The following is a 7,507-nucleotide window of genomic DNA, read 5'->3' on the forward strand; positions in this document are numbered from 1 at the left end:
AGTTTTATATATTGATATAAATTTTGTATATTAATTCTAATATGACATATTTTATTTTACTTGAAAATAGTAAAAGTCAATATGTAAGGCGTACAAAACAAAAATATTGAAACTTGTATGATCAATCATTTAATAAATATGATGTTTTTTAAATAATATAATATATATACATGTAAAGAAGAATCAAGTGATGGAGATAGTGAAAAAAGTTTACCTGAAAAAAGATTTTGTTGAATAATAATGGTTTGTAAAATAAAGAATACTTCAAATGATAAAGAAAAAGAAAAAGAGATTTATTTATGGACAAATCATAGAGGAGCACATGGAAGGGTTTGGAGGTTTCACCTCTAAGAAAGAAGATGAAAAGGTTGTAGGCTAAACTTTTTAAAATTACCAAAAGAACCTTATCCTAATGAATTTCATGTTTTAAATATAGGAAGGAGAAAGTCTTTTATATATATCAAATATTTTAAAAAATCAAAAATCTAAGAAAAAAGAATGAGAGGTTTCTAATGTTTAGATGATGACACCTTATTATGTTTGGTTTCTCCTTTAAGAAGTAAAAATATTAGAAAATAATTTTCAAGCCAATGCTAAAGAAGGAAAAAATCGTAATAGACCGATCAACATCGATGTCTTAAAAACCATATGAAAGATTACCGATCTACAAAAATCATAAACCATCTTTCTTAATACACTCTTTTAGCATTAATGCAAATATATTCTAGCATAATGTTTATCAAGTTCATGGATAAACAAACAAAAAAATACTTATTTTTATGTTCTACATATACTTAAAAAAATGTTATCTTATTTCATCAATGACTCATATGCCACTTTATCCACACAAAAAAAGGATTAATATGTTTGCATAATTTCAATTTTAGTGTGAATGTCTCCAATTAAAAGACGAAATACTATACTTACATCAACAAAAACCCATATCATATATGTCTTCTTGAATGACGCCTCAAATCAACAAAAATGCAAATCACCTCCACAAAAACTGAATAGAGTAAGATGCTTAAACAATGTTACCTTATTTCATCAAGGATTCATATGCCACTTTATCCACACACAAAATATTCATATGTCTACATAATTTCAGCTTTAGTGTGCATGTTTCTGATTAAAAGACGAAATACTATACTTACATAAGCAAAAACTCATACCATGATTTGTCTTATTGAATGATGCCTCAAATCAACAAAAATACAAATCGCCTCCACAAAATTATAACTGAATAGAGAGGAATAATTGAGAGATTAATAAATAGATTATCATAGAGGTATACCATGAAGAGAAGATGAAAAATTATAACCGAAAAGAGAGAAATAATGAGAGTTAAAGATCAGTTATTAGAGGGAACATGAGTAGGTTGAAGTAATTAGTGAATATCAAAAATCAAAAATAAATATTGAGGTTAGAAAATGAGAGAAAGAATAAAGCACTTTCTAGTTTTGAGAAGATGCCACGTCATTACACGTGGTTTCTTCTTTAATATATATATATATATATATATATATATATATATATATATAGATTAGTAGATAAAAAGATGAAAATAGTATAATGAATATCCCTATGAAGTTATGTAATGTGAAGGTTAAAGGTAATTAAGTTGGAAGTGGTCAAAAAAGTCTTCTTATAATGGAATACATATTTATCATTTAAGAGTAGAATAATATAATTTATTTAATATTATAAAAACATTGACAAATCATGGAGGAGCACATGAAAATGTTTAGAGGTTTCATCTCCAAAAACGAAAAGAAAAAGGTTGGAGGTTAAGCTTTTTAAAATTACCAAAACAACCTTATTTTAATGAATTTTATGTTTTAAAAATAGGGATTGAAAGTCTTTTACATATCAAATATTTTAAAAAAATCAAAAATCTAGGAAAAAAGAAAGATAAGTTTATAATATTTAGAGAAAGGCACCTATTGTATTTGGTTTCTCATATATATATATACACATATATATATATACACACACACACACACATAAACACACACAAACATATACATATTGATGATTATCAATCACATATAAACAATTATTGTGAACGGAGTTTAAATTCATTTTTTCATAACATCTTGTAATCATAAAATATCAAAACTTTATTCGAATTTATATGATCCAATTGTAAACACAATCATGTACTACGATAACAACAAATCCAACAATATTGAAAAGAAAAATATACATATTTATCATTTAAGAGTAGAATAATATAACTTATTTAATATTATAAAAACATTGACAAATCATGGAGGAGCACATGAAAATGTTTAGAGGTTTCATCTCCAAAAAACGAAGAGAAAAAGGTTGGAGGTTAAACTTTTTAAAATTACCAAAACAACCTTATTTTAATGAATTTTATGTTTTAAAATTAGGGATTGAAAGTCTTTTACATATCAAATATTTTAAAAAAATAAAAAAATTAGGAAAAAAGAAAGATAAGTTTTTAATATTTAGAGAAAGGCACCTATTGTATTTGGTTTCTCATATATATATATATATATATATACACACACACACACACACACACATCTATACATATTGATGATTATCAATCATGTATAAACAATTATTGTGAACGGAGTTTAAATTCATTTTTTCATAATATCTTGTAATCATAAAATATCAAAACTTTATTCAAATTTATATGATCCAATTGTAAACACAATCATGTCCCACGATAACAACAAATCCAACAATATTGAAAAGAAAAAAATATGTAATAACAAATCACATTTTGTAAATAATATAATTTGTACATACCTTTTAAATTTTCTTCAACTCTTATTTCTTTATTACTCACCAAATGATTTCTGTCAATTGAATATATATATATATATATATATATATATATATTGATGATTATCAATCACGTATAAACAATTATTGTGAACGGAGTTTAATTTTTTTTTATAATATCTTGTAATCATAAAATATCAAAACTTTATTCGAATTCATATGATCAAATCGTAAACACAATCATGTCCTATGATAACAACAAATCCAACAATCTTGAATAAAAGAAATATGTAATAACAAATGATATTTTGTAAATAATATAATGTTTACATACCTGTTAAAATCTTTTAAGTTTTCTTCAACTCTTATTTCTTCATTACTCACCAAAGGATTTTTGTCAATTGAAAAAATCATGAAGTAGTCAAAATTTAAATTATCAATCACGTATAAATAGTTATTGTTAATGAAGCTTAAATTCGAAAAAAGTTTATCATATCCTGTGATTACAAAATATCAAAATTTTATTCGAATTTATATGATCAAATCGTAAACACAATTTATATGATCCAATTGTAAACACAATCATATCATATGATAGCAACAATACCAACAATATTGAAAAAGAAATATGTAATAACAAATCACATTTTTAATGAATATAATTTCTACGTACCTTTTAAAATATTTGAATTCTTATTCAATGCTCACCTTCTTCATCCCTCACCAAAGGATTTTCTAGGATTTCATTTTGTTTATTATTGAAACTTTGAAAAACAAATTTCATTAAGAATTAAAAGAAAGTAAGTGGAAGAGCAAATCAAGAGTTGGGGGTTAAACTTAGGTATACAAAATTACAAAAATAACCCGGGTTAATTATGAGCTATACATTTTCCATCCAGAGGTAAAAAAGTCTTTAACATATTCAACATTTAAAAAATGAGAAAAAATGAGAAAAAAGATAGTAGGAGTTCTAAGCATTAGAAGGTGCCACCTCATTATGCTTGGTTTCTCGTTTAATATATATATAGATTTGGTAGGGAAAAAATAACAATAAAACATTTGGTCTTTAATAACAATAAAAAATAACAATAAAAAAAATTATATTCCGTCGGAAATCCATCGATAATATTAAACTTGGAAAAATGGTTTATTTTTAAAATTTTCCAAGTTTAAGTTATTAAAAACTTTTTTTAAAAACATTACTAACGGAGTAGTCGTATGTTCAGTTACATTTAATGGATCTATTGGCTTTATTCGGTTCAATTGAGTTTTTATATGTATTATTGGGTTTTATTGGATTTTGGTGGAATTTAATGGATCTTAGTGGATTTTATTCGATTCAAATAAGCTTTAATGGAGCTATTGGGCCTTATTCGATTCAATTCGGCATTAACGGGTACTAATTGGGCTTTATTTGGTTCAATTTGGATTTAATGAATCCATTGGGCTTCAAATCGGCCCAGCCCGGGACCGGGACCGGGACCGATAAGGACCGGTTGAGGTTTTTGGTAGTTTAGTGGGACCGGGAGCGATAGGGACCGGGACCGGTTATGGGACCGACTATGGACCGGGCCGGCCCGGCCCGAAAATTCAAATAATTTTATAAATAAATGTATTTTTAAATAATTTTATAAATAAATGTATTTTTAAATAATTTTATAATGTATTTTTATAAGAAAACGTAATTTTAATTATATTAAAACGCATTTTAAAGTGTATTTGAGTGACACAATTGTAAATTTTATAATGTATTAAAAATATATATTATTAAAAAAATAAAATAAAAATCTTATTTTTTTAATGCAAGGACTGGTTGGGACCGGGACCGGCGGCCCATAACCGGTTATGAAGTACCTTGACCGGTCCTATCATTTTCGACCGGGACCGGGACCCGTTATGGCCGGTTATGAGAAAGGTGAGGACCGATTGGGACCGGCCTGGGACCGGTTTTTGGCCATCTCTAGCTTTAATAGATCTATTGAGTCTTATTTCGTTCAATTGGGCTTTAACGGATACTATTGGGCTTATTCGGTTCAACTGGGCTTTTAATGGATCTTAGTGGACTTTAACGGGTACTATTCGGTTCAATTGAGCATTAACGGGTATTATTGGGCTTTAACATGTGTTATTGGGTTTTATTCGGTTCAACTAGGCTTTAAAGGGTACTACTAGGCTTTAATGGATCTTAGTGGACTTTAATAGATCTATTAGGCTTTAACGGGTAATATTTGGTCTTTAATGGATCTATTGGGCTTTAATGGATTTTAGTGGACTTTAATGGATTTATTGGGCTTTATTTGGTTCAATTGAGCTTTCACATGTATTATTGGATCTTGGTGGAATTTAATGGATCTTAGTGGACTTTATTCGGTTCAATTAGGCTTTAATAGAGCTATTGGGTCTTATTCAGTTGAATTGGGTATTAACTGGTACTACTGACTTTATTCGGTTTAATTGCGCATTAACGGGTACTATTGGTCTCTATTTGGTTCAATTGGGTTTTAAAGGGTATTATTAGGTTTTAATAGATCGTAGTGGACTTTAATGGATTATTGGGCTTTAACGGGTACTATTTGGTCTTTAATGGATCTGTTGGGTTTTCATTGATCTTAGTGCACTTAAATGCATTTATTGGGCTTTATTCGGTTCAATTGGGCTTTTACATATATTATTGGGTTTTAATGGATATTGGTGGAATTTAATGGATCTTAGTGGACTTTATTCGGCTCAACTAGGCTTTAATGGAGTTATTGGGTCTTATTCGGTTCAAATGGGCATTAACGGATACTATTAAGCCTTATTCGGTTCAATTGGGCTTTAATGAAACTATTGGGCCTTATTCAGTTCAATTGGTTTTTAACGGGTACTATTGGGCTTTATTCGGTTCAATTGAGCTTTAACGGGTATTATTGGGCTTTATTCGGTTCAATTACACTTTAACAGGTACTATTGGGCTCTATTCGGTTCAATTGAACTTTAACATGTATTATTATGTTTTATTCGGTTTAATTGGGCTTTAAAGGGTACTACTAGGCTTTAATAGATCTTAATGAACTTTAAATGGATCTATTGGACTTTATTCGATTCAACTAGGCTTTAATAAAATTCTCGAGTCTTATTCAGTTCAATTGAGTTTTAGTGGGTACTATTGATTAGGGATTTTGTCTTCGGAAAAACCCCTTTTCAGCAGTGGTATTAGCTCCCTAAAAGATTGGAACCCTAAAACACTAGAGGTAAACTCTACTCTCTATTCCCAGTAACTCAACCCTATTTTCCTTTCTCATAGTCAGCAACAATAGTTCCCCAAATCCATCATATTTTTCTCTAAAAAGAGATCGACGATGGCCTTTACCGCCAGCAGATCGACTGAAGAACCACGGACAAAACAACCATTAATGGATCTTGAAGTTATAGAGGTAAATCAATATTCGTTGGCATTTTTTTTCCTTTTTTAATATGTTTTAAATAATAAATAAATTTGTTTTCTGGTGGTGGTGTGTGAAATGAATCCCTTAGATAGAGTGGGCGATAGTGATTGGAACAAAACTCCTAAGGATAAGGACTATCATATCAGATTAGAAACTTGAGTTTTATGAATGATATTGTAATATTAGAGAATTGGGAATAGGGATGGTGATTTGCCCCGACCCGGTGGGGAATCCGGTTCATCCGACCCGAACAGGGACGGGGATTCCCTGCTAAAGCGGGTCCCGACGCCGGGCGGGATCCCCGGTAGACTCAAACCGGGGAGGGGGATGTTACTCAAATCAGGGCTGGGATTACAAAACCCGCTTCATCCCCGCCCAGTTGCCATGCTTAATTGGGAATGTTTCATAAGTGAGAACATTTAAGATGTGCAAGTCTTGATAGCATAGAATGTAGTGCACTTAAAAAAATACCTACACTTCTTATTTTGATTTTAAAAAACTACTATTCTTGATAAGTTTTAATCAACATTAATGATTGTTTTATTTGTTGGTAGTAGCTTCTTAATATCGTTAACTTTGATTACGCTTGCATATTCAGATATTTATTAGTTTATAATAACAAATAGCCTTATTAATTGATTAGGTTTTCAAACTTTAGTACTTTTTTTTAACGGTTTACCAGGGTGTTCCTCAGTTTTTAATTTATTTGAGGTTTTCCCATGGACCTCTCTCTCCCTCCCCCCCTTTCTCTCTCTCTCTCTCTCTCTATATATATATATATATATATATATATATATATATTGTTAATCAAGAATATGATGTTATCTTTGTGAATTTTTTGGACCTATAAGATTCATTCTTTAGTAGAGGTTATTTCAAATGTTTGATTTAATAATGAATAGCTAATAAGTAATTTTTATGTGCAAGTTACTTTTATGGTATTTAATGAGATGTTATAATTTGTGTAAGTTACTTTCATGGTATTTAATAATGTTCATAGGTGTTTATAAAATGCTCTCATAACCATAAAGTATTCATAAGAATGTGCTCAAATGTGTTCATAACCATAAAAAACGTTCATTATATTGTGTTCATAGGTGTTTATACTTTATATGCCATGATCTTTTTCGCAAATACCCCTATTCTAGGATGTTCATTAATGTTTATTTTTGTTCAAATTTTCATTTATTACAAATATACAATTATTCACATAGATTTCAAGGATTACGGGTTAAGATTGGTTTAAAAATATAACACTAAATATTGGGTTAACAAAAGAAAACCAACCCATATATAGGGATTTAATCAAATGAGAACTG

Source organism: Cynara cardunculus (assembly GCF_001531365.2).
Source record: "Cynara cardunculus var. scolymus isolate 2C chromosome LG 1, CcrdV1, whole genome shotgun sequence".
Taxonomy (NCBI): domain Eukaryota; kingdom Viridiplantae; phylum Streptophyta; class Magnoliopsida; order Asterales; family Asteraceae; genus Cynara; species Cynara cardunculus.